Here is a 26,583-nt window from a genome sequence, read left to right as displayed (position 1 = left end):
AAGGAACAGACCTTAAATAGCTAATATTAAGTGTGATCAGATCTGCTTTTGCTATCAAAATGCTCATCTTGTGATTGTCGAAGCACCAGTCTAAATGCTGCAGGACAAAATATAAGAAAGCTATAGCTGTGAGCTTTCCATGTTATAAGAAATATCCTTTGCCCTGGTCAGTTTCACCCATGCGAGCTACATATCCCCCCCCCCAATTGGCCATTTTAACTATGTTGGAAAATCTAAAATACATAAATGATCAAGATGCACAGGAAATAATGTGAAACCTCTTTTAATGTGGTTTCGCTAAAACAAGTCCTGTTCCAGTTATCTTGCTGAACCGAGAACAGAAAGCTGGCATTGGCCTCTTATCTAGTCTTGCCTGCTCTGACTGGCAAGAGCTCTCCAAAGTCTAAGAGGCAGATGTCAGGGACTCTGAGCTAGGGATGGGGGGGGGGGGGAGTATGAGTTAGCGTTGAAAGGAGAACATACCAAATTTGCACTTTCCAGAATGATATGTGAATGGAAACAGCCAGCCTCCAAAATTCGCACTTCTCCAACTATTGCAGTGCAGCTCTCCAGCCAAGTCACGTGCCCAACAGTGCAAAGACTAGAGGAAAAGGTGCATGTAAATGCATTTAACAGTGAAAATAACATACAGAACGCACTATAGTAACAAAACTTGCTTTGCAAAAAATGTGTATGTTGGGAGAAATTCATGCTGAAATTCTGGTTTTTAATTGCAGACTGGATGTGGGGAAATGAATGCCAGGTCAGAAACTGAGAAACAGAGATTGAAACTGACATCTGTTGTGAGCTTAACCCATATGCCCAACGAAGTCCACCAACCCTCGAAGCATGGCTCCTTGGTATCCATAAAGATGGTTTTCCTTGTTTCTCAAAACTTATGTTCATACGCATGAGAGGGGGCAAGGAGTTGTTGCTACTGCTTGCCCTTCTCCAGCTTTTTAAAAATGCATCTCCTTGGCCGTTTGAAGGCTAGAATGAGGAGACCTTCTCAGATAATTGGAAGGGAAGCAGCTGCAGTTCATTGGTATGCTGATCTGTCCCCAAATCCTACTTCCCATTGCGGAAGCCTCTTTACCAGGGGTCAGCAAACTTTTTCAGCAGGGGACTGGTCCACTGTCCCTCAGACCTGGGGGTGGACGGACGGACTATATTTTGAAAAAATATAATGAACAAATTCCTATGCCCCACAAATAAACCAGAGGTGCATTTAAAACAAAAAGGCACATTCTGCTCATGTAAAAACATGCTGATTCCCAGACCGTCGGCAGGCTGGATTTAGAAGGCGATTGGGCCAGATCTGGCCCCTGGGCCTTAGTTTGCCTACCCATGGGCTAGGCAGTGTTTTTCCAGCCCTATGGTGAATAATAATCTTTGGGTTTCCTTTACTTAATTCACAGAGTTTTTGGCTTACTTTGGTAGGCTGTAGTCTATTGTAGGCATTTGGAAAAAAAACTATGGCAGAGTGTAATGATCTTGAAACAAAGTGTAAATGATCTTGAAAGAAAATACATGGGGCAAAAGAATGAACCTTTAATCCGTTTCAATAAATAATTGATTCTTGCTCTTCCTGCCGTTATCAGTGTAATTAAATCTGTGAACCAAGGTATCTCTTCTTGGGATATTGACTCTTTCTAAATAGCGGCTGCTCAAATATTTCCATTTGCCAGCACTGTGCTTTTAAAATAAGATGCTGCTACGGCCCAGTTAGTAAGGCATTCTGAAATGTTACACGCTTCCAAGGGAAAGTTTAAAAGTAACCTGAGGGAAAGTTAACCAGCTCTTGTGGATTGGATTGGTGGGGACCATGTATCTTTTCTGAACAAGTTTCGATATACGCTCTGGTTGCTTTAATGTGTACATTTGGGTCCCTGCAGGGCATGGCGTATGGTTCCGTATTTACACCAGTCAGTTTGCAAGCAAAACAACTGAAGGCGTGTGGCATTTCTGAGGGATTAATGACTGCCTTAGAGGAATAAATTGCTCAAAGCCATTAACCCTGGGAAGTCATTTAATCCCCAGAACATGGCCTGTGCCTTAGTCGTCATGGCTGCTATTTTGAGAAAGAGATCCCCCCCCCTTTAAAATAAATAACTGAAGGGAAACAGCATGGTTGTGACCTCATTTGGGAGAGCTCAAGAGTGCCTTATAAGCCTTCTCGATGCTGGGCCGTAAGGATTTCTGAATGGCACATCCGACTTGGTAGTGATGCCAATTTTGTCATGTTTCACTCAAAACGGTGGTGTCTTTGATACAGTGGTACCTCTGGTTAAGAACTTAATTCATTCCGGAGGTCTGTTCTTAACCTGAAACTGTTCTTAACCTGAGGTACCACTTTAGCCAATGGGGCCTCCCGCTGCCATGCAATTTCTTTAAATGCAAACTGAATCAAGTGCCTCTGTGCCTTATTCTCCCTCTCATCAAGTGCCTCAAGAAATGAAGAGTATTTTTTTTAGTGATAAACAGCAGTGGGAATGTTTCTGACTCTGCTGGATAGATCTTTGCTGATAGCACCAAGGTTGCAGGTTCGATTCCCATAAAGGACAGCTACCTATTCCTGCATTGCAAGGGGTTGGGCTAGATGATCCTCAGGATCCCTCCAAACTTTATAATGCTATGAAACATTGAACTGTTGGTGTGCTTAGAAAGAGTATATATTTAGGTGGCGGGAGGGAAAAAATCCAATTAATCAGGCCTCTAGCTTTTAACTGTCTATGACCTTTCTGCATAAGTGGGATGTTTTAATGATTAAAAAAAAAAAGAAATGGCATGCATATATATATATATATATATATATATATATATATATATATTGCTGGTTTTAAGGTGTTATTGTCATCACATAAAATATTGTAGGTCTCCTTGAGCTGCCATGACAAAAAAGAGACTAGAAAACTTAATAGGAAATGATAATGATAATAATATACTTTCTGTCTGAGTTCTTCAGCTGTTCCAGCAGAAAGTTTCTGCAACTTCTATTACTAAATGTCATTTTTTATTGCATAATAACGCCCTCCCTGCTTCTGTTTCAAAAGCAGAGAATAATTTCAACTCTTCCCTGGGTTTCTTGTGGGTGTGAGCAATTTTTTCATTGGCTTGTCGGTCCTTTTTATATCCCCCACCACTTAAATATTTTCATTTCTTGATAATCTTAGGATACTTTTAGACACAGTGCTGTATTTTGTAGGGGCTGGCTATCCTGTTGCCCTCTATATGTTTCTGGACACTGGCAGCCCCAGGTAGCCTGGAGTCGGGGGTCAGGGATGAGAGGAATTGTAGTTCAACAATATCTGGATTGCTGCAGTTTCCCTAGCCCTGTGTTGGAGCAACTTCTGCTACCACCCATACTGAGCCTGTTAAGCTGTGGGATGTGTGGATTTGTGCCCTGAATGTAGTGCATGCTCTGATTTAGGTCACCTGCTAAACAATATTCATGGACTACCTGAGGGAGGAAAGCAAGGGAAATATGAATTGCACAGATTGTGAACGAGCAAGGAAAGAAAGTGATTGGAAGCACCTCCTTTGAATTCTTCCTGTTCCCTACCAGTGTTGTTGCCTGGAGTGATATTGAAAAGGCTCTTTGCCTCCTCACACTCTAAAATCCTATCTAGTCTCACATCTTTGATATTAGCAGTATGTATGTACTGAGGCCATGAATAGCTGTCTACTTTATTTCAGACTTCAGAAATTCTATTGCATATGTAACGATGATGTGTTGCTGCCCAGTGACATTCCAAGGATGACGAAGTACGTCAATGGACTGGCTTGTTTTTCTTACAGAAATGACCAAGGAAGCGGGTGGGGCAGGAAATGAGGGGAACCTCCACCCAGGGTTCTGACTATCTGTCTGTGTGTGAATAATCTGGACATTCCTCAGGGATGTTTGTCATCTCTGCTATGAATCAAATGACCAGGCAGTTAAAATAATTTAGAAAAGTCCTGTACAATTTCCAGAGAGGTAGCTGCGGTGGTATGTTCAGCAAAAGCAACATAAAGTGTTGTGGCACCTAAAAGACTAACCCTTTTTTTTATTGTGGCTGGGAGTGGGGGGAATTGGATTCAGTTTGCATTAAAAGGTCAAACTACCTAATTTGCTTTCCTAAGCAAATGTGAAGCGGAACATGGCCGTCCTTCAAAATTTGCACTTCTCCAGCCAGGTAATGTGTAAGCTAGGGTAGAGTGTGCATTTACATCTGCATGCATCAGTGAGAATAACATACAAAATGCAGTATAATAGGGAAAACTTAATTCTTAGGAAAAACTGTTTGGTTAAAAATGTATGTATTAGGTAAAATTCCATACGAACACGTGCATTAGATGAAATTCACACTAAAATCCTGTTAAACTTTCACATAAGGTTGAATTTGCAACTCTTTTTTAAAAAAATGGCAAACTGATGTGGAGAACTGAACTTAAGATGGGAAAAATGAGAAACCAAAATTGGCAGATTCTCCCTAATAATAGCACAAGTATTGTTGGGAAAAGGAGCTTCATCAGAAACATGAAGTGCTATCCTAATTTGCAGGCTATGCTAATTTGCACATGGTTGTAATGTGTAACATCTCAGTTAGAGCTAGTTACTTATATTTAATTCATAGCATTTATATACTGCTTTACACCATAGCTAGAATGTGTGCAAAATAAGTATGTGCCACTTAATGGCAATCTGGAATGCGTTTTCGTTTTCTCCTGAAGTGGAAGCAACTTGTGTCTGCCGCAGCTGTTGGAGAAGAATAGAATGATATATGAGTATCACACAAATAATATGCCTTTAAATATTTGACGTAGGAAATAGTTTTCTTCTGCTTCTTCATACGGGGTGAGCATTGCACTCTAGGACTGACACTTTCAAAGTGGCCTTATATTAGATGTTTTGAGTTGGAATGCTCTGATTCTAAAGAATCAGAATAATAAATTGGGATGCTCAAACGTCCAGTTAAACAATTTATGTAACACTTAACTGCAATAGTGAACTGAACAAGAAATACAATACTGAAAAAGTAAAAATGGATAAAAATGATAAAATCTAACTTTGGTTAAAATGCCTGCTGGGAATAATAATAATAATAATAATAATAATAATAATAATAATAATAATAATAATAGGCTTCAGTAGACCCTGGAAGTTCAACAGGAAGTCTGACCTCAACTGGAAGGAAGTTCCATAAAGCTGGGCCCACAGTACTGAGCTAACACTGACAGTGACTCCAGCAAAGAGCTCAGTAATCAGTAATATAAGGAATTAGGTGGTCCTTGAGGTGTCCTGGACCCAAGTTATTAAATGCCTTGTAAATTAATACAAGAACCTTTTGTCACAGGAAGCCCATTTCCTGTGGTGGACAAGAAGATAACCTCCCTATCAAAAAGGAAGTCACGGAAACAGCCCCACACCACTCTTGTAGTATTAAGGCTGGTGGGTTGGCTAGTTCCAGCAGTCCAGCTATGACCTGGAGAAGCATTTAGTTTTCAACAAAGGGCAACCATCTCCACTTAAGCTGAAGTGGGCCATCATTAATTTATTCATTGAGTACCAAGTGCCAGGCCATTAATCGAGATGAACTAAAATGACACTAATGTGAATGTAATGGGACTCTCAGAATTTCCTAATTAATTTATGCTGTACTATTTGAAAGGGGTTAAGGATGCTCTCATCATGTGTTCTGATGTGCTATTAAACAAAATGTAAAAACGTGGGGTTTTTTTTTTGGGGGGGGGGTCTTCACTGAAGAGCCTAAAGAGCAGAGACAAGTGGCAACAGTTATCTCGTTTTTCATGCACCTGTCAACATGAGAAGCAAGAAACAGCACACAACCCTGGTGGAATTTCCCATCTTTTAGTAGCTGCAGTGGATCTGTCTGTACTGTGGATCAGTCTATAGGGCTAGAAGATAAACACTTAGGCTGTAGGACACTTAGGTTGTAGGAAAATGTAACCAGAAGTGTATGAGGAGCAAACATCAAAACACACTGAGGAATGGCAATGACACCTTACACATTGCATTGGGAGATTATAGGTTCCTTTTCCTTATTATTACAGAAGGACATGCCAGTTTTGATTCTCTTCATTTTTCCAATCTTAAATTCAGTTCACCACATTTTGCAGCAATTTGCAATTTTTTATCCTTATGAAAATTCACCAGCATTTTATAGTGTGAATTTCTCATAATAAACACATTTTCATATGCAGTTTTGAGTCATGTATATATTTTTGCAAGCAATTTCCCTTAATATGCATTTTTGTGTAATATTTTCATGAATATCTTTTTACGGATATTTTTATTCACACCAACACATGCATTTTTTGTACACCTTTCTTGGTTGGAGAAGTGTATTGCAAAAATGTGCAAATTTTGATTCTTCTAGCTGTGTTTTGGTTTGCATATTGTTTTGGAAAGGGCTTTTAAAGATTCAGCTTTAAATGTGGACTGAATTGAATTTCTCCTCCGCTTTGTCAGATTTAAATCACTTGCCACTGCAAGCATTCCACAGCCTCACTGTTTAGTGCCAGGAATACCCTGCTCCAGGGCTACGACACCAGCTCATCATCTTCTGACAAAGTGGGAACTGGGGCTCTTTTACATGACCAGTATGGGGAGGGCCTTAGCTCAGTGGTACAGCGCACGTCTTGTATGTGGAAGATCCTGGGTTCAAGCCCTGGCAATTCCACCATCCCAACACCAACATCCTTGCTGTGGTTGGTTGCCCCAAGGTTGGGGCTGCTCAAATGCCCCAGTGGGACTGCCGCTGCTACAGACTTGGCACTCCTGATGATGCACCCAAGCTGCCCTGACCTTTCCACAGTCCAGCCCTCTCCAGTAAATCAGCAGCAATGCTGGTGTCAGGAGGGTGGCGCCATCCCACCCCACGTGTCACTGCTGGATAAATCCACATTTGCTGGTGATACAGAGGTCTCCTATCTCCATGCCACAATGCCACCACCTCAAGGATCTTCCATTTTATCCCTATATCACATGTCTTCCAGGAGGCCTAGAATGTGCACCTAGTTGCATGGACAGCCAGCCTTGGAGAAAAGGAGGTGGGATAATCAAAGGAAGAAATAAGCAAACAAACAAACAAACAAACAAACAAACAAACAGAAAGAGGCCTCTGGAAGCCATATTCTTGGCTGTTGCTAATGGTGTACAAATCTAGCTTTTTAGTACTGAAGCTCTTTTCCCTGAGTCTATGAGTAGAAAAGCCTATAGCTATCTCCACAACTCAGGAGCACAAAATACAGGACTGAATAAAAAAAAACAGTGATAATTCATCCTTTTAACTTGGCTCCAATAGTATTACTACTCCTGTGTTTGTTTGTTTGTTTTTGCTTTGCTCATTAACTTTGAGTGTGTTGACAGGCTCTGAGCATAGCAGGGGATTCACAAGAACCATTATTGGAAATGAACACATTTGTCTTCTGAGGTATAGATTACAAGGGGAAAAGCAAAACTGAGTTGCTTAGTTTTTTGTTTCTTAACCATTCATCATTTTTCATAACTGACTTAAAAATAAACATTTATTATATATGGACATCCTCCCGGGAGGCTCACAACCAAAGGACTGATCACATCTACTGCAACAGCTTCAGCAGTTTTATAGCATCAGGTGCTACCAGTACATTTGTTGATGGTGTCCTTGTCATTACCTAGTGTAATGGTTCTAGGGGTTGCTTGTGCGTAAGCCGGTGCAAACACCTGGCTGGGTTGCCTGAGTGAACCTTTTCTGTCCGGACAGCCACTCACCCGCGGCTGTCTCAATCGCTGGCAGAATCCGTCAGTGGGCGTTTCTTAAACTTCTTCCAGCAAATAAGCTATTTGACGCCTAGTCTTCTCCTACTCTCTCTGCGCGAAAGCCTTCTGCGCAAGGAGGGCGTAGGCAGTGGAGGACCTCTACTCTCCCCGCTGGTCCCCGGCAAGGAGTCATGGGACCACCTCGCCGTGTCCCCCATCTGCCCCCCTTCTCCACTGGTGCTACGCTGATTCTCTTCCCCAGAAGATGGGCTGCCTCTCCCAATCCCGGGACGCTCTCCAGAATCCCTCTGGATTTTGCTCTCTCCCTCCGGCACTGATGGCAGTTCCCTGACACCTAGACACAAAAGATTTTACATAAAAGATCAAAGTAGCTGGAGTAGCCAGTGAACTAAAGAAATCTGATGGGTAGCACGTTAGATATGGACCTGGGCTTGAATCCTAGCCCAACCTAAACCTCCACTTGTATGCTATATATTTATTTATGGAAAAATTGCCACTTGGTATAATAAAAAGCTCTGTGTGGTTTACACAGAAGCAATGGAAAAACTTGACAAGAGGTATAAGACCCCTTTTTCTCAAGCAGAGGAACTCTCAGGAGCTCACTTCAGGTTCCCAGTCATTCCTTTGAAGCCACATCAGAGCTCACCCCACAACTGACATCAACTATGTTGATGGGGAAAATGGTCCTGTGGGCCAAATTTAGACCCTTGGCAGGCCAAGTAGCAGAGGTTCCCCATTCTGGCATGATACACATGAAAATAGGAATGAGAGTCATGTATTTGGTGCAATTGCTTACCATATTGTTGTAACTCAAATTATCATTTGTAATGGTAGTACCATACAGGTCTTGTATTCTTCTCAACGTACTGCTGCCAAGCATCTCATGGTTCCCCCATTGGCAGCATTCTTCTAGGAAGGCTACCTTTATAATAATTCCATTTTGTTCTGTTTTGTTTTTGTATATCAGTTGGGTGGATTGAGAGTTTGCAACCCTAATGGTCTGTTCATAAGATATATCCATTCTTCCCGTGGCTTTCCTCCCTGCTTCAGAGCAATGCAGGGTAGTTATTCAAAGGATGGCATTTCTGAAAGTGGTTGAAATCCAGATGGCAAAGAAAACAACTTCACCACCTAATTATGGGGCTTAGCCAGCAAACTGTCAGTTATAGTAACGAGAACTCTGTAGAAGTAACTGTAGCGAAAATGTAAGACCCGTAAGCGTATTAACAGTTGGTGCTAAAAATAATGTTAAATCGTAGGGAAATGTCTTCCAATGCTTGAAGCGTTGCTCAAAGAAAGGGGGAGGGGATCTCTTTCATTCATCTTGATATTGATTTCTCTGGACGGCTTCATACATGTCTTTTTTGAAGTAGCATAGCCCTTCTGCAAGGACTGTACTATCTCAAGACTCCCTTTAAGGAGACCTTGCTTGGTATGATTGCCACCTCCTCTAAGGTTCCTCCCATACCAGTTGGGATCAATGTAAAAGCTTCTACCCACATGTTGTCATGGGCCAGGAGTTAGTTTCACCTGCTGAACAGCCTGAAGGCTGCAGCTGATCAGGCTTTGAGGACATGGGAAAGAAGGCACTGCTGAGAACCAGATGGCTTCAGCCTTCTTCAACAGAGCTCTCAGCAGCAGTCAGATGCTGGAAACAACACCTCTGGTTCCCGGTCCTACCTTGCTGCTTCCTGGTCTCCATCTGGACTTTTGGCTTCATGACCATTGGATTCCCTGACCTCTGGATTATCTGACTACGTGGGTTGCTATTTGCCTGACCCTCAGAATGGACTTGACTTTGTATGCTGATCCCACCAAGTGTATCTCAGAGACTCTAATCTTCTGTTAGTCTGTCCTCACATTCCACCAAGCTCTGCACGCTGTTGCTTGGCAACAGGACTACGACACATGGCTTCTTTGACAGATGTTTAGCCCTCTATGAAAATAAAATATACTTAAGCCACAGTTCTCCACAGTAAGAGAGCTATGAAGCTGGAAAGATCCTCTCTGAGTGGGACCTGTGACAAAATGTCATAGAGTGGAATGCTCCTGTTCAGTGTTCCAGCCAGAATGCCTTTTTTAAGGCATTGTGTTCCAGGGATAGGCAACTGGGTTCCTTCCAGATACAAGTGGACTACAGCTTCCTTCATCTCTGATAACTCTACATGCTTACTGGTGCTGATGGGGGTTGGAGTCCAACCGCATCTAGAATCACCACGTTGGCTGTTGTTGTTTAGTTGTTTAGTCGTGTCCGACTCTTCGTGACCCCATGGACCAGAGCACGCCAGGCACTTCTGTCTTCCACTGCCTCCCGCAGTTTAGTCAAACTCATGCTGGTAGCTTCGAGAACACTGTCCAACCATCTTGTCCTCTGTCGTCCCCTTGTGCCCTCAATCTTTCCCAGCATCAGGGTATTTTCCAGGGAGTCTTCTCTTCTCATGAGGTGGCCAAAGTATTGGAGCCTCAGCTTCAGGAACTGTCCTTCCAGTGAGCACTCAGGGCTGATTTCCTTAAGAATGGATAGGTTTAGAAGCTGTTTTGTCATATAAGCAGCATTTAAACTAATATCATGCTATAATTAATACCCATCTAGAGTTAGAAAAGGCTTTAACTCCAAGGCTGATGTGGCTCTGGGCAAAGTGTCCTCCGATGGGCTCCATCCAACATCGTTGAACCTTCTACAGCAGGCTTCCTCAACCTTGGTCCTCCAGATGTTTTTGGCCTACAACTCCCATGATCCCTAGCTACAGGACCAGCGGTCAGGGATGACGGGAATTGTAGTCTCAAAACATCTGGAGGGCCGAGTTTGAGGAAGCCTGTTCTACAGCTTACCTGTTGGAAGTGACGTGCAAGAGCTACCATTTCAATTACCCACAATGCCACTGATATATTTCTTCGCTCTGGGACATCGTGGGAAAATAAAATGGCATTATGGGTAATTAAAATGGCAGAGCCTGTACTTAGGCAGTCTTTTAATGAAGAACACCAAGCAAGCATCATCGGCGGACCTGCTTGGCCATGGCAGCAGCCAAAAGATAGTGCGTCCTGCTGACCTCAGGTTGGGTTTCTGTACTATTACGTTATTTTTATAGGGGTGAGTTCTGACTCATGCAGCATTCCCCATCAGTGCCTCAATGGCACAGGTGAGGATATAGTTGGTGAGTTTCCCCTCCTTCTGAAGCTATGAAAGGTACGAGAATCCTGTACCATACCAAATGAAAGAATCCTGAGTTCTATTCACATGGTGTACAGTATGTCAATGAGACTGCATAAATATTCATTTTTCTTACATGCTATGCTTTAATGATATGCTGATTATCTGGCAACATATTTCTTTTCTTTTTTTGGAATAAGATATATTCCCTATTCTCTGTCTAATTTTCCTGCCCCCATGTGAGTGTCTCACGCTGATTGAGAATCCTGCCCTGCAAAGTAAGAGAGTTTGGCAGTAATTTGGAAATAAAACTTGCACCCCTTTAAGACTGGATACTTATCAAGCAATCAATTATTGCTATTTCTGGATCTTGGAAGTACTATTTTTAATTCTATAATTCCATTAAATCTCTCTCCCCCCCCCCCCCTTACCGAAGTCTGTATTTTCAAACTCTACAACTTGCAGCATTTATCTGTTTTTGTCCCCAGGTCCTGCCTCATCACAGGGAAATTGTGATTCACTTGTACTAGCAATGAATGATTTTGGCAGGACTTTCCCTCAGAAGGGTCAGACTGGGTGGGGAAAGTTGTAATGAGATGTGTGTGTGTGTGTGTTCAGTTGAATTATATAACTGCATCAAACACTAATATTATTTTGTTTCAGCTTTTTAAAATCTTGTCTTTTCCTATGGGCTCTTCTCTATGCCATTTGTGGACATCTGCTTTTCTCTCACCACTTTTACACACACACACACACACACACACACACACACCCTTGTCAAAGTGAAGAGTGATTTAAAAATATAAATCAGGCTGCACCATTGGTCTTCTGGGAGTGTTTTGGGGTTTTTTTGCTTTGTGACTGAATTTTGAAATTGGAGGCAGGATTGAATCTAATGCAGTAATAGCTAATGTGGTGCTCACTAGATGTTGTTGAAGTGCGGCACCCACCATCCCTGACCAGTAGTCATGCTGGCTGGGGCTGAACATCTGACTACCCCTAAAGGCCTTTGAGACATATGTTAAGTTATCATAAAAATTAAATTCAGTGCCCTTTAACAAACAGTATTCCCTGGTTTGCTTGCTTAAAGACAACAACAACCCAAGACACTATTTCACACAGGCTATTACATCACAATTTATGGAGTGCTTTAAAATGTTGAAACTCTTAGTATGCCTTACAAGAGGCATGTTTATCCTGGAGAAGAGATGCTTTAGCGGAATGATAGCTGTATGCTAATATTTTAAGGGGTGCCACATAGATGATGTGCACATTTCTGTTGCTTCAGAACCAGTCTGTTCAAAATGCAAGAAAGACGATTTCAACTAAGCATTAGGAAGAATGATCTGATCAGGAATGGACTTTGGTAATCTTTAGTAACATGGTGCTGCATGCAAGGCAAAAATCTGGCGTCCCCAAATGGATCTTCTTAATTAAGAACCATTTCCATTTTGCACCTCCTCGACTCAGCACCCTGTGCAGGGGAACTTCCCGCACCACCCTAAATCTGATGGTCACCTGTCATGAATGCTTTAGCTGAGATTTCTGCCATTGCAGGGGATTGGATTAGATGACCCTCAGGGTCCCTTCCAACTCTACACTTTTATGCTTCTATGAAATGTGGCACTGACCTGATGGTACAAGCTGTTCAGTAGTGGTACTGACAGCCTGGGAAAGTGGTGGACTGTCCTTCATTAGAGGTTTTAAAGACGTGACTTGGATGGCCAACCTATTGGGGGTGCTGTAGTTGTGGATTTCCTGCATCAGCTGGGAGCTGGGCTAGGTGAACTTTGAGGTCCTTTCCAACTCCGTTATCTTGGGATTGTTGTTCTTCCTATATTGCTTGGGCTGAGGGCAGGGGGCACTTGGTGAGCTATGGGCTGATTTGAAGCAGGTGCTTCCTTTACAGCTCAGTGTCTCTTGACCATTAGCCAGTTGTGGCTGGTGCCCATTGGGACTCAGAGAGCAGAACGCATGGAGACCATCCAGAAGTGGAATCAGAGCCAGTGACAGGCAGAGCCAACTCATTCTGGTATTCCATCACCCGTACAACAATGAGAAAGCTGATAGGCAGGCTCAGGGCTGGATTTAGGTTTGATGAGGCCCTAAGCTACTGACGGTAATGGGGCCCTTTATCTGTCCAGCTGTCCTTTGTCAACAACAATGTCACTGTTTATTGTGTTGAATATATGCAATATGGTAAGTTATGGACCTACACAACACAAAACACTGTTGCTGTATGTAGGTTTTATTTTATTTGTTTTTTTATCTTATATTTTGGAAATGTACATCCAGGTTTTTTTTTCCTTTAAATTTTTTTTGGGGCCCCCAAAAGAGCAATAGCTTGCTTAGCTTATACGTAAATCCAGCACTGGGCAGGCTACTTATAACCTGGGCTGGTTAGAAGTGAAGAAGCAGGCAGGTTGAGCCTGGCTGAAGGCAGAACGAGGTTGGTGGGGCAGAGCTCCATTTGGACTAGTAGACCAGCCCCTACTGCCATTAGGTAACAGTAGCCCTCACCTTAAAAAAAAGGTGTAGAGTTGGAGGATACAGAAATTAGTCGAAGCAAACATCATCATTTGCAAAGAATGTCATAGAAGCTAATCTTGTTAAGTATTTTTCTATTCTTTTTTAAATGACTTGGCACCCATTGCAACGTCACTGAGTTGCTGCTGCTGCTGCTGTGCTCTTTTTTTTTTTTTTTAAAGCTGGGTTCTTTAAAAATTTTCTGAGGTTATTATGCTGTCAGCTTTCCACGTCCCAGGAGGATAATAGCCATTTTTGTTTCTCCTGCTCTCGGCAGCTGCTCCTGTTAAGCAATGATTGCCGTACTAAACCCCTAAAGTTGACGAGTTTGCAATAAAGTGCTTCTCCTAAATCACTTTGAACTAAACTATCCATGATGAGTTACTTCTTGCCCATTAGGAGCAAGGCTAGAAAGCAATTAATAATCATTTATTTTTATTTTTTTTTTAAAAATCCCCCCAGATAAAAGAAGCAGAAAAGTGTTCCTTGTGGCACCTGGTGTTGTAAATAAGCTTTATAGTTATGTCTTTCCACCAAATGTCAAGGCAGCTCTGATCATGCAATGTAGCAATTTTCTGTCTTGTTCCTTCATATTATAGAGATTGGACTAGATTTGCAGCAGGTGGTGTTCTGCAGTCAGCTTCCTGGGCCATTATATATAAAAAAATTTTTTGACCCTTCTCTTGATGAGATGATTGCTTGTAAGACAACTGGCAATTACTGTTCTTTCAAGAGACTGGGTGCATATTAACAGATTAGAAGGCCTGGAGATGTACTAGTATATTATTAGCTGCACCTATACTGCAGAGTTATTGTGAATTGCAGTTTTGTAATTTCTACATACAAAGTGTTATATTCTATAAATATGGGGCACATCATTTTGTGATCCCTTTACAAAATGATAGCTTTTCGTGTGATACTTCTCTATTCAACTAGCGATCATTCTTTTCAGCATCCAGACTTCAGCTTAGCTGAGCATCCTTGCTGCATTTATGTCAAAATTAGCAAATTCTAATATGATCTGACACATTCCAGACTAATGTCCGGATCAGAATTTGCTCTCCACAGGCTTTCACACTTCTGGGATGTTTCCTCACATGTAGAAGTGATATGGATTGAAAGCATTTGCCCATCTCTGTATGCAACCTCCAGTTTCAGAGAGGCTGCGTATTACTGGATATCAGATCCTGGGAGCAAGAGCAGAAGAGACTTGCTCCCTATATATAGGATGTCCATGCACACAGTGCTCCAAAAGGGGACAAGCATCACCCCAAAAAAAGCACACTCCTGTTTTAGATATTTGAGGTCTCTTCTCCACGTTTTCACATTTTGATGGCTCTCCCTCCTTACCTTCTTAGCTGCTTTTAGAGACCTTCAACATGGAACAAAACTGAAAGTTAACTTCTGCATGTTACACAAGAAGCTGTGCTGATATTATGGGGGGGGGGGATAAAAGAAAACTACAGCAGTAGAGCACAAGGACAAAGGGCAGAGGTCTGAAAGAGGCTGGGGGGGGGCACTCCAGTGTCCTTAAAACCTGGCACAGGCAGCACAGTTACCGTATTCTTCCGAGTATAAGACTATACACGGGTAGTGCTGAGGGGTGTATTCTTAATTTGGAGACCCCCAAAATAGGGGGCATCTTATACACAGAAAAATATGGTAATTTTCCACCGCAACCATTTCAGTAGCCATAAGTAATTGCCATCAGTAACATGGCTGCAGAATGAGAGATTTGTGGTTAAATTTATCCTAGACTCCTGGTTTAATCATTGTAGCTGCTACCCTCCCACCTGCCATATGAAGTCCTGTGACCAGCTTGACTGTCTTGCAGAGGAATCTATGACTAAAAGGAAACTGCTGAAACAATTCCAGCTATTTAATAATCCCTGTGTTTCTGTTGATAAATGTTTATATATAGTGCAATGCTAACATTCGGTTGATGGGATTTGAAATGAATGAGAACTTAAATCCAGCCCTGCAAATCGGAACTAGGGATGGGAAGAATCAATCCAGTTTGTAGCCGAAGGAAGGAGTCGATTTGCACTAATAGTTTTAGCATCCTGTAGCTGTAAAAGGGAACATTGCATACGGCATGGTTGGAATGCAAAATCTGGTATACAGATGAATGGAAACTTTGGCCCATGCTTCTTTTTAGCCTTCCAAGTGACAGATGCTGCCCAGAAGCTTTGTGCAGTGGCACCTCGGGTTAAGTACTTAATTCGTTCCGGAGGTCCGTTCTTAACCTGAAACTGTTCTTAACCTGAAGCACCACTTTAGCCAACGGGGCCTCCTGCTGCCGCCGCGCCGCCAGAGCCTGATTTCTGTTCTTATCCTGAAGCAAAGTTCTTAACCTGAAGCACTATTTCTGGGTTAGCGGAGTGTGTAACATGAAGCGTATGTAACCTGAAGCGTATGTAACCTGAAGTGTATGTAACCCGAGGTACCACTGTATATTGTAGCATCTACCTACTATTATGTGAAAAGTGCTTGGAAGCCATTGCATTCATCTTTGCAGTGACCCAGAGACGTGGGTCACACTCTTCTTATTCTGCAGATAAGAACAGAGGCAGAGAGTGTTGCTTGATTCTGTATCAAGGCCACACTCATTGAGAATGGTTCAGAATAATAGAATTATAGCATTGTAGAGTTGGAAGAGACACCCAGGGTCATCTAGTTCAACATCCTGCAATACAGGAATCACAGCTAAAGAATCCCCCACAGATGACCCTCCAACCTCTGTTCAAAAGCTTCCAATGAACGAGAGTCCATCACACTTCAAAGTAGGCCATTCCAGTGTCAAGCAGCTCTTGGGTTTGGAACTCAGAGTTCTTTAACTTGAGAAATATGCCTATATATTATTGAGCATAATATGTCAATGAGAGCACAGCTCCATGTTTTCTAAGAGGTTTGTTTGGAGGGGGGCAGGTTCTGAAAGAATAAAGAGTACTCCACCTTTACTTGGGGCAAACAATATGCAATACCCATGCTAGAACATTCACAGCGTGAATGGGATTATGCGCTGAATGAGACCTGCTTCCTTACATGCCATGTGGGTTGGACCAATCATATGGGAAAGCCCTGTGATTGGTTCTGCTCATGTGGATGCATTCTCCTGCTGAATATGCCACAGGAAAGGGACTTTCAGCTTGCTGTGCCTCCATGTGAAAGAGACTTAAGAGGCTACCTACATACTGAAATGGATCCTTAATACTTAATAAAAAGCATGGGGTGGTTCAGTGAGCAGTGGCAGAGCTTCGTGCTCTGGCACCGGGGGGGGGGGGCAGAGAGCAGGTGGGGGTGGGGCTGGCACGCATCCCGGGGCGGGGAACGCCGCCCGCAGGGGTGTAGCACATGCCCTGGGGGCATGGCACCCAGTTCAGGTGGGGAGGCAGCCATGATGGCACCCCACTGGGATCGCGCTGCCGGGGGTGGTGCGCTTCCCCCTCACTCCTCTTCCTCCGCCAGTGTCACCGAATAACTGGTATAGGGAGAGGGATATGTAACATTTTCCTCACTTACCATATCTCTGCTTCTTCACAAGTGACACCCACCTCTGGAGGGTCAGAACATATTTTAAACACACGTTTTGAACCCTTGTTCAAAATACAAAGGTCCAAGCGTGTGTGTGTGTGTGTGTGAAAGAGAGAGAGAGAGAGAGAGAGAGAGAGAAAGATTTAGAGTAGACAAATTGAAAACAAAGTACCTCTCTTCCTCACCGTTTCTCTGCATAAATCCTCCTGGACACTTTTCTTTATTTAAAAAACCAAAGCAACAAAACTGTAGGATTAAGGCTCCATTCCTTGCAGTTTCATGTTCTGTGTAGTTAGCCCCTTATACTAAAACATATGTTGAAATGTGATTGGCTGGCATCTCGTTAGAGTACATGTTGAATATGGTGACAGGGAATTGTTTACTGACGTGTAATTAAATATCCTCCATGATGCTTTATGACCTAGTAGGGTTTTCAGAATTTACTCCTTTGGGGACTATATTTCTACACTAATAGTGGATGTCCTCACAGGCCTGTTAGAATACCAGTGAGATATTGCTATTTGTTGACAGATTTGCACCCACAGACAACATCTTCATGCATCTCTATGGTGTTGTGGTCCTAGTGGATTAACTCCCCCCCACCCCCCACCCCTGCTGTGATAGAATTTGGACATAGGTCCAATATTTGCTAGTCAATCATTTTAACTCATTCTTCTGCACTAGGAGTCTGTGATGTGTTTGTTTTTTTGTGCTGTGCCCTAACACATTATGCCTATTTGATGTTCTTACTCAATATTTGCCCTGTTGCTTTTGTGATTTTGCTGCCTTTTCCTCCTTCCTCCCCCCCCCCCCCATGTTCTTTCTTTTTGTGTGTTGCCCTTCTGGTACACAACACATTTACACTTTGTGCTGCTGCAAAGCTAACACTCCCTTTAATCAAGTTATAGATTCTCCACGCCTCACTCCTTGAGACACGGTGCTGCACTCTTGAATATTGACCACAGTCAATTTGTGAGGCGATGCATTCTGTAAAGGATTGGCAGCTCAGTCCATTCCAGCTTCTTTAAAAGAGTGGCAGAAAAGGTGTGGTGAAAATGTCAGCTACCTTTATTTCGAGATATCAATCACTGTCCTTTCAGAGAGTTTTTATTGCCTGTTTGTATAAGTTTCTTTGTGCACAGGTTTCTTTAATAAAACGAAGCATTAGAATAAAGCATGTTCAGCCTAATGCACACCCCAGCAATGTGGATGGCTTTAAAAGAGCACTAGACAAATTCATGGATAAAGTTACTAATGGTTGCTATTCATGATAGCTATAAATTATCTTCAAGATCAGAGGCAGCACTCTAGACAGTAGTTATCCTGAGCAGGAGAGGGCTGCTGTGCTCATGTTCTGCTTGCAGGCACCCTATAAGCATAAGGTTGGTCTATGTGGGAACAGAATCCAGCAGAATCATTCATACTTATTTATTGAATTAAATTCTGCCCTTCCTTTTGAATAGAGTGGGAGCATAGACTGCATCTTGTGCAAAAACAAATACCCTTTTCCTTTCATGCCAATGGCATGACATCTCTTTTTGTATGCTAAAATGCCCACGTTGGTCTATATTCAGGGGGTGGCCAGGAAGCATCATGGGTCAAAGATCACTTCTGCTGTGTGTGCGTTTTCATGCATCTCTGCAACAGGTGCAGGGCAAATGTGCCACTGAGGAGTCCTAGAATTCTTCTGAGTGAACAGAAGTTGCAACTGTAGATGCAGTCACCAATTTAAATGCGCCTGTCAGTCATCTCAGTTCCTGAAAGCAAAGTGCTACTCTTTCTGTTGTTGGTTTTTTTTTTTTTTTGTCATTTAGCTTTTGTACTACTAGCAAAAGGAGCTCCAAATAAACACTGCTATTTATGACAAAAACCTCTGGGCGTTTTCAGGGAAAACCAATAATGTGCAAGGTTTTCTGTCATATGTGTCCACAGTTCCCTTTCTATCACATTATAGTAATTCTGGACTCTGGCCCGTTTTTTTTAAAGACGTGTACTTGAAGTGCCTTTTTGAAGTCAGTGATAAAAATACAAATACACATTAGGAATGTGCACCAGGGAGGTATTTCCTGCTTACAAATTTTTCTGTCCCACCAACATTAACAAAAAGTACCACAGTGGTAAACAGCATAAAAGAACTGAGTGCTTGCAAAAGCTGGACCCTTATAAGGTGAGCGATGGACTGCTCATTTATCTCCAAATGGAACTCATCCAACTGCAGGATTCTGTCACCAAGGTGTAGACCTAGGGCTAAGGAGTGATGTTGAAGGAGAAGGCATAGGCCATAGCTGCATATCTTGGTGGGCCTGTTACGCTGCTGTGCGGATAAATGTGGAAGGAAGGAAGGAAGGAAGGAAGGAAGGAAGGAAGGAGTAATTAGTTTGAGCAATGTAGGGAAATACTAGAACAAAGAACATGATGGCCATTGAGTGAAATGTACCTTCAGGTAGAACACTGAAATGCTGGTTGTTGGGGTGGGAAGAAATGTTGGTAGTGTAAGTCTCACCATTCTTTTGGTCTAAGGTTCTTATCTTAGTTATTTTGAGTACCCTGGATGTACAACATTTGGAAAAACATCCCTTAACATTGCAGCTATTAGACCCTGCAAGAGTGCCACCTGAACAGAGGACTAGCACAGTGAGCAGTTGGACTTGTTGCAAGCCATGGTTTCTTGCTCCATTGGTGCCGATTCGCAGCTGTATCAGAGATTGAGCAAGAGGTGTTATCTTGCAAGCTTGAACAGACTTCCAAGGCCTTTCAGTCCGTCAAGATGTTCACACCTAAGAAACAAGTAAGATGTGACCAAAATGTGATGCCCCCGAACAGGTGAGACTCTGGAGAGGCTGAATTATGCAGTGCTTCTAGGATACCAGCTGATGCATTGAAGGTATTGGGAGAGTGAAAATGAGAATTGAAATTCAGACTCGGCTAACACTACCATGTGATTTCGCTCCTAGTCTAACAAATAATAATAATAAAAACCAGGCAGCCAGGAATACACAAGTAGGTGCATTGGGGAAAGTGGAGGAGGCAACAGATGGTGTGCTTAAAATTCCAGTCATGTGGGCAAAAGGTGAAGCAGGTACGTATGTGGTCACCCACTTCAAGCAACTGTTTTTCTCAGTGTTCTGGAAGGAAATCACGTTGCATGGGAACCGTTCCAGGGACGTGCTCAGCCTTGCTCGGAAAAAAGCTATTGCTCCATAGCAGGCAGTTTGAAGTTTTTAACTCTGATTTCTAAACAAAATCAAAGAGAGGAAGGGAGTCACAATCAAAGGACATGGACAAAAAGATTGCAGTTAGGGCTGAGATTGCATGAGAGACTGCCACACAAAAGCTGCACTCTTTTTGGCCGCCCCCCCCCCCCCCGAGGTGAGGCTTGAAAATAGGTGAGGGTGATTTCTCTCTTTGTGGGCAGTGGTGGCCACACAAAAGGAACAGGAATAAAGGTCTGGCTCTTTAGCTTATAGTAGCAAAGGTTCATGAATTGGAACAAGGCAGGCAGGGAAGCACAGGCAAGGTGTCTATCCCTTCTCCATAACACCCATTCAGAGAGAAGGTAGTGTCATAGCATTGCCCTCTCTCTAAATGGACTTGGACATAATCACATAGTAATATTTGATTGGTTATGTGTTGTCGTGGCATCATATACACCATGTGATTCTGACTGGCTTTTTGTTTTTTGAAGTGGGTGGGTGGGGTAGAATCAGGTTTTACTTGTGTTAGTAAACAGACAGCCTCTTTTGAGTAAAGAGCTCCTGTGGCTTCATTTTTAAAAACTGTGTGTGAGAGATAGATTTTCAGGCTGAGCATTAGGTAGAGGGTCTGCCTATGTAAATAGTGCAGGGATTAAGTGTATAATCTGTTAAGCCAGGAAATTCCTGATTGAAATCTCAGCTTTGAACTCACTAGGTGGCCTTAGGTCTGCTGCGGTTCTGTCAGCTTCAGTCATTTGCCCCTAGGGCTGGTCCTACTGTTAGGCAGAGTGAAGCAACTGCCTCAGGCAGCAGATGCTAGAGGACGAGGAACTCTGGCAAATTTTGGGAGCATAAGCTGCAGGAAGATCTATATGTTCTCTGTAATGTGCTCTCAGCCACCTAATTCTGCACTCAGGTGCAGCATAGGATGCGTTCCGGTCACTAGCATTTAGCTGTCAGTCTGACTGACCTTTGTACATAGAATTGGAGAGGTGCCATCTTCCTTTGCCTCAGGCAGCTAAATATCTTGGGACAGCCCTGTTTGCTTGCAACATAGGAAAATGCTGGTGTGGCTTATAGGAATGGTGTAAATGTTACTGAGATAATGCACATAAAGCACTTTGAGTGCTTGGAAATGTGCTTTTTTAATGCTAGGATTAACCCCTTGCTGCAGTGATCCCCCCAACCTCATGGCTGCTGTCTGAAAGGAAGGTAGGAATGAAAGTAGAAAAGAGAGAGGGAAAGGAAGGGAAGAGTATCAACAAAAGAACAGGAAAGGAAAAGAAAGGATGGTCCATAGCCAGTGAATGAACCTCTGGGAAGCTGTTTCTGATTGATCTCTTTTTCATTCTGGGAAGAGTTATCATCATTGGTGGTTTTGCAAGGTAGACCTGTCCACTTCATTTGGGACAAGTATTCCAAAGCAGAATGCTTAAAAATGCAACCTACCTACCTGCTTGAATACAGCAGCATTAATATGAGATAGGCAGCTCCTTACACTGATTCATACCCCGCTGTTGTCATTACTGTCATTACCCTTTTAATCCCACTCCCTCTTTACTCAGGGGGAAAAAAAAGCTTTACCTTGAAGCAGAGGACAAGGAGGCAGTGAGAAGGAAAGGATCCCTTTCAACTCATGAAGGGGTTTACAGCTGTGACAATTCAGTGTCAATCTTAAACATGTCCAATATATGCATAGAAATCTTTCACAACTATAGTGATGATCTTCCAACATTATCCATGTAGGCGTGTTGATTAGCGGATGGGTTCAAAGAAAATGAGAGTTGCCCTAAGACTCTGCTGTGGCCTCATGTTATAGAGTTTTTTATCCCATCATCCCCAGCCAGCATGGCCAATGGCCAGGAATGGTAGGAGTTGGAGTCCAGCAACTCCTGGAGGACCACAGGTTCCCTAGTCCCAAGATAGGGCATTGCCTTTCAAGGAACTTTGTTCACCATTACAGCTCCTCTCCAGGAACCTCTTTAGCAGCTATAAGGATCTGCCATCCTTTGCTCTTGATGAAGAATATGAGTAATTACTTGCTTGTATATTCATGATCATGAAAAGCTTTCTGAAACTCCTATTCATGGAAAATAAATGAGGAACAAGGGAGAAGGGCTTCTGTCCGGACAATGCACAGTAGATAATTCTTCTAAAAATGCTGAAGAAATCTGAACGTGGCAAGTTAGATAGAATCTGTGGCATAATTCATGTATATGCATGAGCCACCAAGCACAAAAACAGACAATGGAGGACTAAATTAAAAACCATAAATAAAACTGGAAATTAAAATTTCCAATAATAGGGAGACAAAAAGCAATCAACATAGGTAACCAGGAGTGCCAAGTATTAATGATAAAGCATCAGACAATGAAAGGGGAAAATGCAAATAGAAACAAAAGGATTCTCAGCTGGGTTTGTGTCTTTTCTTATTTCTTTTTTTTTAAGAAGTGGGATAATCGAGAAGAATTATGTCCAATAAAATGTTGGGTTTTCTCTCACATGGGGAGCAGCAGTGAATGCATTGTGATTCCATTCTGATCATTGCTAGGTTTTGGTTATAGAGGAGATGGGGAGCCCAATGAAAGGGGCATCTAGATGGTCAACTTTTTTATTCCATGTGGCCCTCCTCATGCTGCTGGACTCCTAACATCCATCCACCCCAGCCAGCATGGCCATAGGTCAGTGATGATAGGATCTGTGGTTCAACAACATCTGGAGGGTTGTAGGTTACCCATGCTGATCTGGCAGCCAATGGCATGTTGCTAGGGATGGGGAGAAATTCACAAGATGACACAACAGCAGGTGGAAAGGAGTCTTACATCTGTCATGTCCTCCAGATATTTTTGGGGTACACCTCCCATCATCCCCAAACGCCATAGCCAATGGTCAGGGGTGATAGGAGTTGCAGTCCCCAACATATGGAGAGCATCGCATTGGCTACCTACACCTTAGACATTAGTGCAATGGAGGACAGAAATTGCCACACATCTGCCATTTTGGATGGCATGTCCAACAAGTGGAAGGCATTTGATAATCAGAGTTGCCTAAGCTGTTAGGTGGCTCTGCACTGCCATAGGCTAATCTTTTATGGCTTCTGTCTTTGTTAGAGATGGAGTCTGTTTCACGTCTGGCTCTGGTTCTGTGTTGATAGAAAATGAAGCTGTGTACACATTACCATTTGCTCTGGCTCCAGTGCACTCCCACCCCTGGTTTTCAAATCTGTGTACACACAGGTTTATCCACGGCATTCTGTCGTCTCTTGAGAAATACCTCTGTTGGATGTGTTTCCCCTCCAACCAGCTTCAGCCCGGAAGGAAAACTTAAGCTACATTCACTTTGCAGTTAAGCTAAGGTGTGTACATTTGAGACATTGTGCATGTGTAGATGACAGCACCTGCACAGATGGCAGCTGCAAGAATAGGAATTCTCAAGGAGGTGTGGCAGGGTTGGGGAAACCAAACAGGTACTGTGTATTGGGTGAAGGCAGCCCTGGACCCTCTGTGATACAGACCTGCTCTGGTGTGTGCAAAAGTGATCTGAAATCATTTGGGGGAGGGACAAGCTCTCTGTGAGTCGCTCACCCTTTTGAGTTCTAAGCCATGGGACTAAAGTGTTTCTTTCATTCTATCCTAATGTGGCCTTGGTTATGCTGCACATGGTCATCTTTTCCTGATATGCCATTTTATGGACTGGTACCTTCATGTAAGGCACGCGGATGGCGCTGTGGGTTAAACCACAGAGCCTAGGGCTTGCCGATCAGAAGGTCAGTGGTTCGAATCCCCGTGGCGGGGTGAGCTCCCGTTGCTCGGTCCCTGCTCCTGCCAACCTAGCAGTTCGAAAGCACATCCAAATGCAAGTAGATAAATAGGTACCGCTCCAGTGGGAAGGTAAACGGCATTCCTGTGCGCTGCTCTGGTCTTACCAGAAGCGGCTTAGTCATGCTGGCCACGTGACCCTCGGCCAATAAAGTGAGATGAGCGCCGCAACCCCAGAGTCAGTCACGACTGGACCTAAAGGTCAGGGGTCCCTTTACCCTTTACCTTCAGGTAAAGAGCATGTTCACAGCTGCCCTTTTGGGATCTGTTTAATGAGGATTTTGTTATTTTTAATTCACTGCAAGATGGAGAACAAGGCAAGTACTACTGTGCCATCAAAGCAAAAGGACAGGTTGGTTCAAAACCAGCACAGGAAGGCATTTGCATTGTCACCACATTTCCAGATATATGATGTAAAGTAGGACCTCCTAGGGGACATTGCTCATATGTGTATCTTTGCATCCGTCCCTTGTAAATTTCATTTTATTGCAGTGCCTCCTGCTCTCAGGTTCTCTAAGACAATTTTGACTTTAAATTAGTCTACTCTCTAATCCCCTCAGGTTTATGCTAGCAATAAACCACACATTCATCCAATTTATTACTGAAGATGTGGAAGAGCATGACCTCTACCTAAGACTGCTGGGTATTTCTTCCTAATTTGAAATCAAATTATTCTTCATTATTACACTTCGGATCTGTTTTTTCTTTCTTTCAACCTTTGGAAAGTAAAGAGAAAAGGAAACATTTGGAGATGGACTCCAAGTCCCACCATTCTTGATCATTGGCCATGCTGGTTGGGGATGATGGGAGCTGGAGTCCAAAGACACCTGGAGGACCACTGGTTCTCAGGAATTATCAGGGTTCTAAAATGTTTGGGGAGCCTCCATGCGTACAATACATTTCCCACTTCAGACAGTCAGCTTTCGTGGATTGGAAGGCAACTGAAAAAGCAGACGAGGGGAGTCACCCTCCTCGCTGTCCACCCCCTCCCATCATGTGTCTACTTTCCTAGATTTCTAATACCTAAAGAGGGCTTATCCCTGCTCTGGATGAGGATAATATTAAAAGCACTCCCATTACCAGACGATGCCTCAATTTGGCATTTAATAAAAACCACAGGTGACCCAGGTTTTTCTGACATGCATTAATAACTTTATTAGTAGGTTACTGGGTCTCCTTTAACAGTTTTATCTTCAGAGTATTCCTGCCATAGCACCACAGAGGAGCAAGATTTGCTGATATTCTACCAGAAGGCAAATAAAAAGGTAGTTAACGTCACTGTAATAAAATGTAATCATCTATAATGTCTGCTGCTAATAGAATAAAGCCCTTCTTTTTCACAGTGGCTGAAGATGGATGGATTCCAGCAGGTGGCTGCTTTGTGAGGTTTGCAGATATTTTTACGACAACATTTCTCTTTGTGCACTACCAAAAAAAGGGAGAGTAAAAAGTGGAATGAATTTAAATATGGCATTTGTGCCAGTGAAACAATTATGATTATTTATTTATTTATTTATTTATAGCCCGCCCTTTTTCCCTGACAGGGACTCAAGTGGCTTGAAGATAAAATAGGAACAATGGTCTTTCAGGTGGTGCTGATGAGGGTCAGTGCTCCGACTTCCTCACAAACTCCTTTATGTCTCTAGGACTATTTGGGCCTTATGTTCACTCTTGGGATTGTCACTGTGTGAGGGAATGTGAGGACGCACTGACATAAACAAAGTTCTAAATCATAGAAGCAACCCCCACAAGTAAATGAAACTTCCCAATGTTGGAATGGCAATGGCAGGGATCTTTCCGTTTATAACTCAAGGGTTAGAATTATATTAGTGGGGTTTTAAAATCTCTGTAATTTCAAAATTACAGAACCACAAAACCCCCACATGTAACGAATGAACCCCACCCCCAGTTAATGCTATAACATCAACGTTCCAAGAAGGGTACAGGTGGATATGTTGCTTAGCAATGAGGCAGAGTGGTACGATCTTCAGTGAGGTAACAAGTGCTCTGACTTAGGTGTGTAGCTTGGAGGGAGGTCTCTGGGTATTTTTCTGCTATGTACAAAGTCTGAACTAAGAAACACAAAGCCTCTTCGATTCTTTTCTCCTTAAATTATACACTGTTTTTGTTCTGTTTGCTCAGGAAATTGTTATCAGGACTTTTCTTTCTGGACTCCATTTGCATTGTTTAAGTGGCTTTGCTAACACCTGGCTCAGAACCGTGCTCTCCAGCTCATGGAAGGATGTGGTGCCTCGGAGGAGTGGGGCTTACACAATGACAGTTACAGAACACCTGAATAGAGCTTTTGATGTTTACTGTCAAAAGTAAATATGTCTTCCATTTTGAACCTTACACCAAATCATATCATTGGTCCTTCTAGCTTAGCATTGTCTACCCTGATTGGCCATGGCTCTCTAGGATTTCAGACAGCTATAGGTTCCCCGACCTATCAGGCAGGAGCTTCTTGCAGTAGCCTCAGTAATCCTTGTAACAGTAAACTTCGGAAAGTAATACCAGTATTCATTAGTACTGACATGAAATGGCTAGCCCCAAATTTCCACCTCATTCTGAGACTTCCAAAAGAGGCAGAGG

General features: G+C 42.9%; 1 protein-coding gene and 2 long non-coding RNA genes across 11 annotated transcripts in view; 1 reads left to right on the top strand and 2 right to left on the bottom strand.

Moving 5' to 3' along the window:
* Positions 1–9,667, bottom strand: part of LOC310658896 — a 29,956-nt gene extending 20,289 nt beyond the window's left edge. Inside the window, exons 1-2 of the long non-coding RNA XR_014502522.1 lie at positions 9,446–9,667; positions 484–601 (exon numbers count right to left, since the gene is read on the bottom strand). This is a non-coding gene — a long non-coding RNA (uncharacterized lncRNA). The remainder of the gene's footprint in view (positions 1–483; positions 602–9,445) is intronic.
* The window catches only part of CHST11 (carbohydrate sulfotransferase 11), a 214,718-nt gene that overhangs the window by 109,721 nt on the left and 78,414 nt on the right, over positions 1–26,583 (top strand). The gene's annotated exons all lie outside the window — the stretch shown is intronic.
* On the bottom strand, positions 4,586–8,358 carry LOC310658899. The gene is made up of 3 exons (XR_014502526.1): positions 8,100–8,358; positions 5,797–7,659; positions 4,586–4,738 (listed from the first exon to the last, which is right to left on the bottom strand). It is a non-coding gene; the product is annotated as an uncharacterized lncRNA (long non-coding RNA).

This window comes from Podarcis tiliguerta (assembly GCF_965153285.1).
Source record: "Podarcis tiliguerta genome assembly, chromosome: 10".
In the NCBI taxonomy this organism is placed as follows: Eukaryota; Metazoa; Chordata; class Lepidosauria; order Squamata; family Lacertidae; genus Podarcis; species Podarcis tiliguerta.
The sequence above is the reverse complement of the archived record's forward strand: the minus strand, read 5'-3'. Positions and strand labels throughout refer to the sequence as shown.